Source organism: Felis catus, chromosome A2, assembly GCF_018350175.1.
Source record: "Felis catus isolate Fca126 chromosome A2, F.catus_Fca126_mat1.0, whole genome shotgun sequence".
Taxonomy (NCBI): Eukaryota; Metazoa; Chordata; class Mammalia; order Carnivora; family Felidae; genus Felis; species Felis catus.
Genome location: NC_058369.1, coordinates 69,828,369 through 69,840,935, shown reverse-complemented (window position 1 = coordinate 69,840,935; position 12,567 = coordinate 69,828,369). Strand labels below are relative to the sequence as shown.

General features: G+C 46.9%; 1 protein-coding gene across 2 annotated transcripts in view; it reads right to left on the bottom strand.

Annotated features, from left to right (window-relative positions):
* The window catches only part of EGFR (epidermal growth factor receptor), a 210,939-nt gene that overhangs the window by 126,760 nt on the left and 71,612 nt on the right, over positions 1-12,567 (bottom strand). The window contains exon 1 of one of the 2 annotated variants that reach the window (XM_045052148.1): positions 10,272-10,762. The exons of the other annotated variant lie outside the window; for it this stretch is intronic. The gene's annotated coding sequence lies outside the window, so the exon portion shown is untranslated. Of the gene's footprint in view, positions 1-10,271; positions 10,763-12,567 lie in introns of those variants that run through there. 2 annotated transcript variants of the gene reach the window in all.

The window sequence follows — 12,567 nt, the reverse complement described above, 5'->3', positions numbered from 1 at the left end:
CTAGTCCACCTGGAGCGCCTGACACTTGAAATGCTGACTCTCTGGTGTGCGGGATGCATCTGAGTGGGACCCAGAGAGTTCTTTGGGGTGGATTCCTCTGTCAGGAGACCTGCCCTGTGTTTGTGGAGACAACTGGAATGTCACTGATTTCGGGTGGAGAAAGAGAAGGCAACTCCCGGAAGCTGGTAACCAGGAGCAGAGTGCAAGACGGGCCCGCGTAGGGGGCTGTACAAGCCCCTTTTCCCAAAGTTGTGGTTGGCTCTGTAAGTGCCACTAGGAACTGAAAATTAAAACATTCAGTTCTCACAGGATGGCTTCTAGCAAGGGCATTCCGTAGTGCTTACTGAGTCAAAAGTAAACAAAACACAGACTTTAGTTATAAAATACAATTTTCTCATTTCTCATTTCCAACCAAATCTTCCAGAAAGGGTTCCCTGATCAGTATTGAGAGTGAATAAAGCTCCAGCGTCAACCTGCCTTCATCCCTGATTTTCCTGTTTACCGGAGACAGTGCTGTTTCCAAGGTCACAAATTCATTCTCCCAACAGTTCCCAAGTGTATGTACCCGTGAATTGCGGTGAGCATTATGGGGTCCAGAGATGGTCTCAAGAGATCATGCCATCAATGCCCTGAGTCTGGGCACCGGGTCAGTTACAAACGAGTAAGACCAAGTTGGTATCCTCAAGGAAATCACTACTGTCTTTTCCTTCATACTTGCACGGCATTTCAGCTGGAAGGGGACAGTTCCAAATTATTGGAGTCCTCACTTGAGAAAGGAGAAGAGGCATACCACTCAGGAGGGCGCCCCCTCCGCCATGTCTTCCAAAGTCTACAGAGCAGTATCCCAAGTCTGCACTGCACCCCCCCCCCAAACTGTTTCTTTTTGTTTAACTAAAGTTAGAGTCAATGAATTTGTGTTACAACCAGTCCTGGTTTCGAACGGTCCAAAACGCTTCTGCAGAATCCATCTGGGGCCTTTCTCATATCCCAAAGATATCTGCCTCATTTGCCAAAGAGCGGGGTCTGTCTACAGCCCGTAAGATAAACACACGTGAAAATGTAATGCCAGAGCAATTCTGAGGCCAAAAATACACCTACGGTACTGTGCACTCACTTCTCTTCACCCGGTTTCCACACAGACCTGAGATAACAGCATAGATAAGCAGCCTTAGGGGATCTACCCCTGTGAAAGATGAAGTTCCAAGGGAATTTTTGGAATGCTCTGTAGCACATTCCTTTCCCTATTTCCTATGGACTCTTAACAGAAAACTATGACCTAGATATTGGCCTCCAACTAGGATTCTCCGAGCACTGGTCTTCGGCTGCTCCAAACCTAACTCCTTGGAAACCCGTCTATGACCAGACTTCCTACTCAACAGGCCAGTCTGTCCCCAAATGACCACCTCGAGAGGAGGGCCCATGCCTGTGAGGCGCCACTGCAGTGCTCAGAAAGAGCACTGTGCAAAGCCTCTGGAGTTGGCGCTCCGATCGGGCAGCTGCCTCTCCTGACTGGCCACAGGCTCTCCTGAGAGTAAGGAGCTGCTTGCTAGTTAGGTCAATTCATTTTCCTCCTCGCCAGTCAACGGAAACTCACTCGAAGCCCGATTTCCAAATGAATCAATGTTATCACCAGATGTCATCCTGTCAAGCAGCCCTTCTTGAAAACAAACTTTTCCTCAGCCTCGGAGAAAATGTAACTTTGGTGAGCCTGTGCACAGTTCTGTATGAAAGTTTCACATGCCTCACGTTGGCTGTATTATTAGTTCTTGGTGGACGCGCTTCCTGTCCCACGTATGGTTTTGCCATCATCCACAATGTAACTGATATTTTATGGAGCCAACTGCTCCATGTCCGTCGGCACCTCCACACTCCCATGCTTCCTCAGCAAACCCCTGGGCTTCCAGGAACAGTTACGACACCCGCAGGAAAATGCTGCTGCCACGAATAGACTGAACTCAAGCATGAGGCCTTAACCCACACCGCCCAAGAGAAACTCAGAGACGTTCGTGCTGAGATAACAGACACAAATTTCCTCATGTCCCTAAATGAAGAGAACTCTCAGATGCTAAGACAAGGCAAATGAAAAGCAAACAAAAACCCTAACACAAACAAAACCCCGGTCTCTGGCAGAGAGTCTCCTGTCAGAATTAGAATGGGCATAAATGCAGTGTCCTTGTCCAAAAATCACGTCTTCATGATTGATTGTGTGCAGACGTGAGTAGAAATTACTGTTTCCAGGAACAGAAACTTGGGTCACATTGTGAAAGCACAAGGAAACATAGTGAGAGGTGCCTCACAATCAGGTGAGAGACGTTCTTGCTTTGTGTTTCATTAACTAGGACTCAAACCTGCAAAAAAGTAGTGAAATGAGTACATGGATTTGGGCACCTATGTGATTGATTGATTGAGTGATTGATGTTTAAGGTTTATTTATTTTCAGAGAGAGAGAGAGAGAGAGAGAGAGAGAGAGAAAGCTCAGGGACGGGGCAGAGAGAGAAAGAGAGTGAGAGAGGGAGAGAGAAAGAGAATCCTAAGCAGGCTCTACACTGTCATTGTGGAGCCTGACGTGGGGCTGTAACTCACGAACTGTGAGATCACCACCTGAGCCGAAACCAAGGGCCGGCCCCTTAACCGACTGAGCCACTCAGGCGCCCCACCTATGTGATTTATTACTAACCGTGTGTTACCAATTTTGGTTATCGATTCTCCGGGCTACATGACAAACACAACCACCAACACAAGAGCAATTCCATTTAAAAAGCACAGAAATGTGACCTCTATAATTTCAAACATGGAACGTAGAACTAAAAGAGTAGAAGGTAAATCAGCTACAACGGACAAAGGGGCTTTACAGGCCTGACCCCCTCGTGAGCAGTTCACAGGCACGTACGTTTGGAAGGGACCCATTAGACCAGTGACTTCATCTTCTCTCTCTAGATGTCAGTTGAGGAAATCAAGACACAGCCTAAATGGTTTCTCAAAGTACCATTTAAGTTTGGATTCTTTTGATTAAATTAAATGTACCACCTGAAAATGTTGGGCGAGTTAGAAAGGTGGGACACATAAAGGTGACCAACCGAGTAAACTTTTGTCCTATATGGGTTTCCATATAGGTTTTGGGGCTAGAACCCACAACACTCTCATTAACCATATAACTGCCAGCGAGAGAAGCCCTCTGAATCCCTGACACCCAATCCAATTTCAGAATGAAAAGACCTTTAGCAACATCATCAGAATCACATTCATTATCTGCAAATTGCTCGAGATGCAGCACCAGCTGGCCCCACCAGTGGCTGACGCCAAGGGCAGGCGGCTGTCATTAGCCCTGCACAGAAATGACATTCATCTGCTCGCCACTGTGCTCGGTGACATTTGATAGGACAGCATGTTTTGAACTGTTGAAAAAGTATCTAAACTTGATTCCATAGAGGTAACTCGGGTGATAGAAAATTCAAACACTTTCTTCAAAACCAATGCTTCTGTAATAGATATAGAAAAGGCAGGAGCCCCTGGGTAGCTCAGTCGGTGGGGCATCCAACTCCAGCTCAGGTCATGATCTCACGGTTTGTGGATTGGAGCCCCGAGTCGGGCTCCGTGTTGACAGCTCGGAGCCTGGAGCCTGTTTCGGATTCTGTGTCTCCCTCTCTCTCTGGCCCTCCCCACCTTGCGCACGCGTGCACTCTCTCTCTCTCAAAAATAAAAACATTAAAAATGTTTCTTTCTAAGCAATTTTTTTTATATTCATTTATTTTTGAGAGAGAGAGATAGAGTGCAAGCGGGGGAAGGGGCAGAGAGAGAGAGAGGGAGACACAGAATCCGAGGCAGGCTCCAGGCTCTGAGCTGTCAGCACAGAGCCCGACGCGGGGCTCAGACCCACAAACCATGAGATGGTGACCTGAGCCAAAGCCGGACGCTTAACTGACTGAGCCACCCAGGTGCCCCCCCACCAAAAATACATGTTTTTTTAAAAAAGAAAAGAAAAGGCAGTTCTGGGGAATAAAAACCAGTTTCATCTTATTTGCTGCATTTGTGGGGCTGCGTAAAATTTAAGAGCAGTGGACCATAGGTCTAGTTTTTGCATGGGCTCTGCACTACAGAATAACAGGGAAACAGGAGCAGACTTCCCACTGAACGTGGCTTCACCGCAGGACTCCAAATGAGGCTGGAGCTAATGCTACTGATGTAGATCTTGCCACAGTAATTAAGGTGAACACTCAGCCTGACAGGGAGCCACCTAATCTCACCCTCTGGGGCATTTCCTGTACTCCTCAAATACATCTGCAGGACTCAGCATCTAATTGAATTGTCGGGCCAGATGCAAAAGAAGCGAGGGACAAATGTACAAAATCTCACCCACAGTATTGCGTTACAGGCCATTCTGCTCTCAGCACAGCAGGGATCTCAGGCCCAAGGGGAGGACAGAGGCAGCTTCGTGCCACAACACGAAGCCTGGGTGCTCACAACAAATTAGCGTTGGACCTGGTGGCACCAGCGTGCAGCTCTTCTGAAGAATGATGGGCCTTCTCTGAGGCAAGTTCAAGTGCTCCTCAAGGACGCCTGCTTGCAACTTGTCAGGGCCAGAGTTTAGAACACAGTCCAGGCTTTTTCGACCGACGGCTTTGGCATTTCTTGAAATATCCCCCTCTCCTCAGCCCTGCTCTCTGGCAGGTGACGATCAGAGGCATGCACACGAGAGCAGGTCGGAGGGGATGACAGCCGACCATGTGTTCCCTCCAGCCGGTACGTCATCTCGTTTTCCCCGAACTGCTGCTAGTTTTTCAACCCACGTACCTCTCTGCATCAGGAACCGCTATCAGCAGAATCTTTCAAGACAACAGCTTCCATCACTTTTTACCCCACAATTATTGGTAAAAGACTCATTGATGATATTCTATTACCATAGCTCTTTTCTAGATATTGCTGATCCTTTTCATTCGAAGGGCCCATTTTGCAAAGTTGAGGGCATCCTCCTTTACATTTAAAGCACAATCCCATAGGGGCGCCTGGGTGGCTCAGTCGGTTAGGCGTCCGACTTCGGCTCAGGTCATGATCTCACGGTCCGTGAGTTCGAGCCCTGCGTTGGGCTCTGTGCTGACAGCTCAGAGCCTGGAGCCTGCTTTGGATTCTGTGTCCTCCTCTCTCTCTCTCTCTCTCTCTCTCTCTCTCTCTCGCTCTCTGCCCCTCCCCCGCTCATGCTCTGTCTCTGTCTCAAAAATAAATATAAACATTTAAAAAAATTAAAACAATAAAGCATGATACTGTGAAAATGATACTAATCTTTACATTAGAAATTGGGCTGAAAATACTGGCTTTATTATTTGGCAACCTGGTGATCTTGGGCAACAGGGACGGTGCTCTCCTAGCCCAGGGTGGTGCCTCTCTAGCTGTGCTGCTGAGAAGCTCAGATGAGATCATGATCAAAGGAGAGGTGTCAGGCACGGCGCCTGACATCTAGAAGAATATCCCATATCTGGAAAAATCAAAATCCACACACCCAAAAACCTCACATATGAAAGGATAGTTTGTCTTTTATAAAATGCACAGCTATAGGTTAGGTCCTTCAAAACCAGAATGCTGTTTGGGTTTTCAGAGTTAAAACGAGATTTTCTTCTACAACTAAGGGGTATTGCTGCCTGCAGATAAAATTTTACCTTTCAGTGGCCTCGCACCTTGAAGTCAAGACGGTTGTCTTTAAATTCTTTTTAATGTCTATTTGTTTTTGAGAGAGAGAGACAGAGAGACAGAGTGCGAGTGGGGGAGGGGCAGAAAGAGAGAGTGGGAGACACAGAATCCCAAGTAGGCTCCAGGCTCGGAGCTGTCAGCACAGAGCCTGATGCGGGGCTCGAACTCACGGACCGCGAGATCATGACTTGAGCCGAAGTTGGACACTTAACCGACTGAGCCACTCAGGTGCCCCATGAGATGGTTGTCTTTAAAAGAAAGATGTAGAAAGAGAAGATATATACAGTATTTTAGAAGTCCAAATAGTAACAGATTACTCCTTCAACACACATGGCTTGTCATTCCTTGGTATCTCCAGCCATACATCTAAGTTAAGCTTTGACTTTTAATTAGGGCTTAACGTGCGCACTTTTCAAAAGTCTAGTGAATCTTTCAAGCTGTAAACTTGGTGTTTTTGTAAATCATATGTTTTCTACTCTTTTCAAGGCTTCTATGTTATGTTTTCTCTACTATTTGGTCATTGCCTCTGAATCCTCAATTTCACGGCCATTTCATGAATCCCAATTCCATGGGAAGCTGGAAAAGTGGTATTAAAGAAAGCACTCCCTCTGGGACGGCAGACAGAGGAGAGGCCTGGGGACAAAGCTTCTTGCCTGTGTGTCCTTAGCCTGCCACCTCACACCTTTGTACTGGCAGCTTTTCTATCAGCAAACAAGGGTGTGCACCTTACAGACCATCTGAAGTCTTTTCTTAAAAAACAGACATTACGATCAAACTAAAAATACACATGTCACCCTTGATGCATTATGAAGTACAGAGCATTACCTAGCAAGAAGTCAGGCTGGAAAGCTGAATTTGCATCTCATCAATGCTTTGGGCAGCTTGTGGTGACAGGAAGTAGAGAAAACAGCCCAGCAAGTTGGAGGGAAGCATGGGAAGCAAATCTGGCAGGTGGGGCATTTCCCAGCACTGATGCAGCGAACGCCGGTTCCCACAGTCGCCCACACACCACGGAAAGGGGCTGTCCCCTCGAGGGGCTAGAGAGCACGACGAAAGGTGAGGCGTGGGCCCAATTTGGGGATCACGGTTCCAGCCATCTACCAGTAAAAAGGCGTTTTGAGAAACGCCAATGCACTGATTGGTACATGACACAAAAGAGTGGTGGTTAAGTCTTGTGTGTTTGAAGATGCTCAGGGTGAAGGCTGGAGTGCTGCATGACACGATTCCTCAGCTGAGACATGACTGGTTTTAAACTATTTCAGACACGGAAGGGTGGATGATGAAAGGAAAAATAAGCTTGACGGTCAGGGGCTCTGGGTGTGTGTTTTGACTTCTGAGTGTTAAGCGAAATAAAAAATAAAAAGTATTAAAAAGTCCATTGGTGGCACCTCCCCTTCCAGATCTCTCCTGGAAAACCACTTCCGACGTGCACCAGAGCGGCTTATTTAAACATGCTGATGGCAGTGCTCAGTCTATCGGCAAACAAATCCAAAGCAATCTAAGTATCCATCAGTAATCACACAAGTGAGGCTGTCTGTTTGTTTTGTTTGAGAGAGAGAGAGGGAGAGAGAGTGCATGTGCGAGTCGGGGAGAGGCAGGGAAGGAGAGAGAGAATCTCAAGCAGGCTCTGCACTGCCAGCACGGAGCCCGATGTGGGGCTTGAACCCACAGACCATGAGATCACGACCTGAGCCAAAACCAAGAGTTGGATGCCTGACTGAACCACCCAGGCGCCCCCAAAGGCGGCTGTTTCATACCTACTGCAATTTGGGAAGCTCTCAAGTAAAGTGAAATTAAGTTAAAAAGAAAACAATGGCACAACAAGTAAAGTATGTGAACCCATCTGTACAAAAGTAGGAAGAAAACTTATTTTTATGTGAACATGCATTTGCATGTAAAATACAGAGAAAAACTTCTGGAAGGACACCTCCCACACGCTTGATAGTGTGAGCAGGATCTGAGGGCATCTGAAAGCATGGTTCTTGCTTCTTACTAACGTCCAACTTCCTGTAACCACTGAACTTTTCCCCAAGAGGATGTGTTTTTGTATCGTGTCATGAAAATACAGCCAAATCGGGCTCTGCACTGACAGCATCGAGCCTGCTTGACATTCTCTCTCTTTCTCTCTCTCTCTTTCTCTCTGCACCTACCCCACCCGCTCTCTCTTTCTATCTCTCAAAATAAATAAATAAATTGGGGAACCTGGGTGGATTAGTTAAGCGTCCGACTTCAGCTCAGGTCATGATCTCACGGTTTGTGGGTTCCAGCCCCGCATCAGGCTCTGTGCTGATAGCTCAGAGCCTGAAGCCTGCTTTGGATTCTGTGTCTCCCTCTCTCTCTCTCTGCCCCTCCCCTGCTCGGGTTCTGTCTGTCTCTCTCTCTCTCTCTCTCTCTCTCTCTCTCTCTCTCAAAAATGAATGAATGTTAAAAAAAAATAAAAATAAATAAATAAAAAAGGAGCAGGAGCCCCTGGGTGGCTCAGTGGATTAAGTATCTGACTTCAGCTCAGGTCAAAATGTCACGGTTTTCGGGTTCAAGCCCCACATAGGGCTCTCTGCTGCCAGTGTGGAGCATGGAGCCCACTTTGGATCCTCTGTCTCCCTCTCTCTCTGCCCCTCCTCTTTTCTCTTTCTCTCAAAAATAAATAAACATTAAAAAAAAACTTTAAAAAAATTTAAATACAGCCAAATAAATAAAAAAACAGAGACAGAAAAAAAAGGGAGGGAGTGGAAGACAAAGGGAAGACTAAAGGAATGCAGGACAGCAAGGCAAGCTGGTGAATTCCAGAGCTTGATGTTTTCATATGCAAAGGGCCAGGGGTAAGACAGGCAACATTCTAGTTCAAGTGGCAAAGGCCTTTTGTTCCAAAAAGAAAACAATGTCAGCATTAAAGAAATGGGGTTCATAATGGAGCTAGGTCCCCATTAGCAGAATGAAGGAGGCTTTCATCAGGACAGGCAAGGATGACCACCCCCCTGGGTAATCACAGGGAAAGTCAGATGACTGTGGAGGCCACATGCCCCAGGTGCACCCTGTAATTTGTATCCTAATGAACTATTACCTTAGCAAAATCATGGGCCAGGCATTTAATTTGCAAGTGCAGATGCCTGGCAGTTGACGTGAAAATTACTCTGAAATTACCCCTGTGTAATCTGAACAGCCAGAAGTGTGACCAGGGTTCCTCAGGGAGAGCTGCACATGGGAAATTGCAGGCTGTGGGGTGACATTTCCAGCAAAGGTGTTAGATGCACCTGTGTTCTGACTCATGAAGAAGTCCTAGAACATTTCCTAGGAAATGTTTTGCAGCTTCACAGATTAGATTTTGGGGTCTTCCTGGGGTCCCTGGCGTCCAGAGGGCCTCCCCTGAATTGATCCCATCTTCAGAGTAGAGGCACATGGGGACCCAGAGTACAGAGTCTGAAAACAGGCTTTCTTCTTGGAGGTGACCATCGTGTTCCTGACTCGGTACTTCAGGCTTCATGGGCTGTTTATGCAGATGAGAGAGGAATGAGCAGGTAGCACAGGTGCCACAGATGTGGGGAAGAATGAGCTTTTTACTCTCCTCCCTTACATCAAGGTTTGAGGAAGAAGATCACGATTTACATTTATCTCCCTCCCTGTGGGCCACCTCAATCAGCTGCCAACACACATTCCCTTCCCCCCTCTGATTACACGATTAAGAAGAGAAGCTACCACAACCAGTTCCTTTCTTCCATGGCCCGCCACACGGGAGGGAGGAGCTGAGGAGGAGGAGAGACATCGGGTGTTAGGATGTCTCCCGCTCACCTGCACAAGTTCCTGTAAGTTGTGAGTCAGTCAGCCCTTTCTGCATCCTGACGAGAGCAGGGCAGGGCTGGGGCTAACCTGGGGACACTGGTGTTCACGCTCTGATAAACCTCATGGGGAACCTTCTAACTCGTCACAACATCACAAAAATCGTATGAGAAAAATGCCACTCTCTGATTCCTCCTTCAAAGTTTGATCTTGTTCTGAACACTCCTAATAAAAATCATAAATCCTTGGTGTTCATAAAACACGTTTTGCCATACCTTTTAAATGCTTTCCATGCTTCCGGTGCAAACTGCCTTTTGTTAAAGCGATGGCCCTTCCTATTGTGGTCACATAGACTCAGACTCCTAGAGTGAACATCCCTGAGATCCCCACCCTGCAACAATTTCACTCAGTAGGCACCAGGCAGAGTCTAAGAATATGCATTTAAAAACATTTTTTAAATGTCTATTTATTTTTCAGACAGAGAGAGACAGAGTGTGAGTGGGGGAGGGGCAGAGAGAGAGAGAGAGAGAGAGAGAGAGAGAGAGAGATACAGAATCCGAAGCAGGTTCCAGGCTCTGAGCTGTCAGCACAGAGCCTGAAGCGGGACTTGAACTCACGAACCGCGAGATCCGACTGAGAAGCTTAACCGACTGAGCCACCCAGGCGCCCCAGATTATGCATTTTTAATAAGTGCCACTGCTGGCGTTAACGCTAAGAAACGTTGGGATTAAAGGGATTGTGAATCATGCTCAGAACACAGACTTAAACACACGTAATTGAGAAGCGTCTCGAAATGAATATAAAATAGTGCTCACGTGAACTGCTGTGCTGGGCACCACGACACGGTTTTGCCGACTTCGAGTTCTCGATGGAAATGCGCAGCCTCTGAGCATTTGTGGTCAGATGTGAATAGCACCCTCGTGGCGGTGGGGGAAATATTTTCCCTTGTTTCAAGTGGGCAGTGGGAGCAGTGAAAGCCTAAGTAAACTCTGACCATTAGATAATGGGCCATTATAACTCTGGACGACTTCCTGAATGGCTCTAAAAAAATGGGTCTCTCATTTCCTGCCTGCAGGAAAGAGAAATATTAGGATAGGATTGTGTACCAAAAAAATGCAAGCGTGCAAGCCTGCAACAGGAGGTGGACAGAGCGCGGGAGAGGGGCACGGGGTGGGGGAGAGAGGGAGAGGGAGAGACCGATTCATGGCTTAGAAGGGAAAACACAAAGGGAAAATAAAAATGCTGTTCTCTCATGGGCCGTCAAAGCCCCACCTCTCACACGTCCCTCTGGCTCGGCCTGCCAGCTGCTGTTTGTCCACAGCTGGGTGGCCACCCTCCATCCTTGCCCCCCCCCCCCCCGCCCCGCCTGGGCAGGGGAGTCAAGGTTGCCCAGGCTGGGGGTCTCACCCCGGTACCCTGAGCAGCAGGGCGGGCAGACAAAAGGAAGGGGAGAGCGATAAAAGCAGGACAGTAAAGAGTCACCCTGCAGCTCCTATTAAAGCAGAAAACTCTGGAATAGATGGTTTCACTCCAAGAGACTGCCAGGAAAGAAAAGACGTGGCCGACAGAAAAGCCACAGCTTCATTTTTTCCCAGACTCTAGTGATACGTCTTTTCATGCTCTCTTTTCCTCCAAGGGAGCAAAATCATCTCACTTCTTTGGATTACCACAGGCTTTTTTTTTTTTTTCTTTCTTTCTTTCTTTCTTTCTTTTTTTTTTTTTTTTTTTTATAAATCTTACAAGCTGTTATGGTTTTAAGGCATTAAGAGCGTCCCCGGCTCAGAAGCCCCTGATTCTGTACTGACCAGCTGCATGAACCTGAGCAAATCACCCTCTGAGATGCACTTTCCTCCACTGGACACTGGCGATACTAAGCAGGGAAATTGTGAACCAATATAGAAATTACACAATTCATGAAAATTACTTAGCACAGGGCCTAGTGTATGTAAGTGTTTGACAAACAGCAGCTTTTTTTTTCTTTTTCTTACATTTATTTATTTTTGAGAGACAGCGAGTGCACAAGTGGGGACGGGCAGAGAGAGAAGGACACAGAATCCAAAGCAGGCTCCAGGCTCTGAGCTGTCAGCACACAGCCTGACACGGGGCTTGAACTCACGGACCACGAGATCATGACCTGAGCCGAAGTCGGATGCTTAACTGAGCCACACAGGCACCCCAACAGCAGCTTTTAAAATACTATTAATAATGGTTTTAAACGAGGTCCAAGGCATAAAGGAAGTCGTTAGTGGAAGAAGGTCATGTGTTCCTGGGGCAGAGTGATGTTCAAATCATGAGTATTGTCCAACTCAGGGTCCCATGAAACATGGGGCTAAATACACATGAGCTTGAATTCTGCATCCCCACTGTGTCTCGTGGGGCCGGGATGAACCCCCATTTCCTTATCTTCACAGTAAAAAGTGGGTTTGTGAAAATTAAGAGATACAATGTAGGCGTTCAGTCGGTTATGAGTTCAAGCCGCACACAGGGCTCTGTGCTGACAGCCTACTTGATATTCTCTCTCTCAGCTCTCTCTCCCTCTCTCTCTCTCTCTCTCTCTCTCTCTCTCTGCCCCTCCCCCACTTGTGCTCTCTCTCAAAATAAAGAAAATTTTAAAAAATTAAAAGAAAAAGAGGTATGATGTATAAAGAACCTAGTGTTGCCAGGAGACAGAAACCTCAAATGCCAATTCTCTCCTCTGTCCTGATACTTAGCAAATCTTATTTAGCAGACTTTCACACCACTCACTTTATGGTATGGCTAAAACTAAATTTCTAAATGTTCAGGGATTCTTGTCCAGTTATTTCAAATGTATTTTCAGAAAGTAGGAGAAATACTAGTTTTGAAGCACCAACCAAGTACTGGACTCTTTTGTTCCATTGGAGAAGAGAATCATCCTCATTTTATAGAGAATGAAATGGGCCCAGTAAGATGCAGCCATGTCTGGGGGTCAAAGAGCACAGAGCCTACCTGACCCGGGAGCCCATGCGTTTTCCATGCCACCAAACAGAAACCCGTGGAAAAACAAATGCACGCTGGAGACCTCAAGAATACAGGAATGGCTTGGGCTTTTGTAATATTGAGAGGATTTGTAGGAATGCAGTGCAAAGAGGG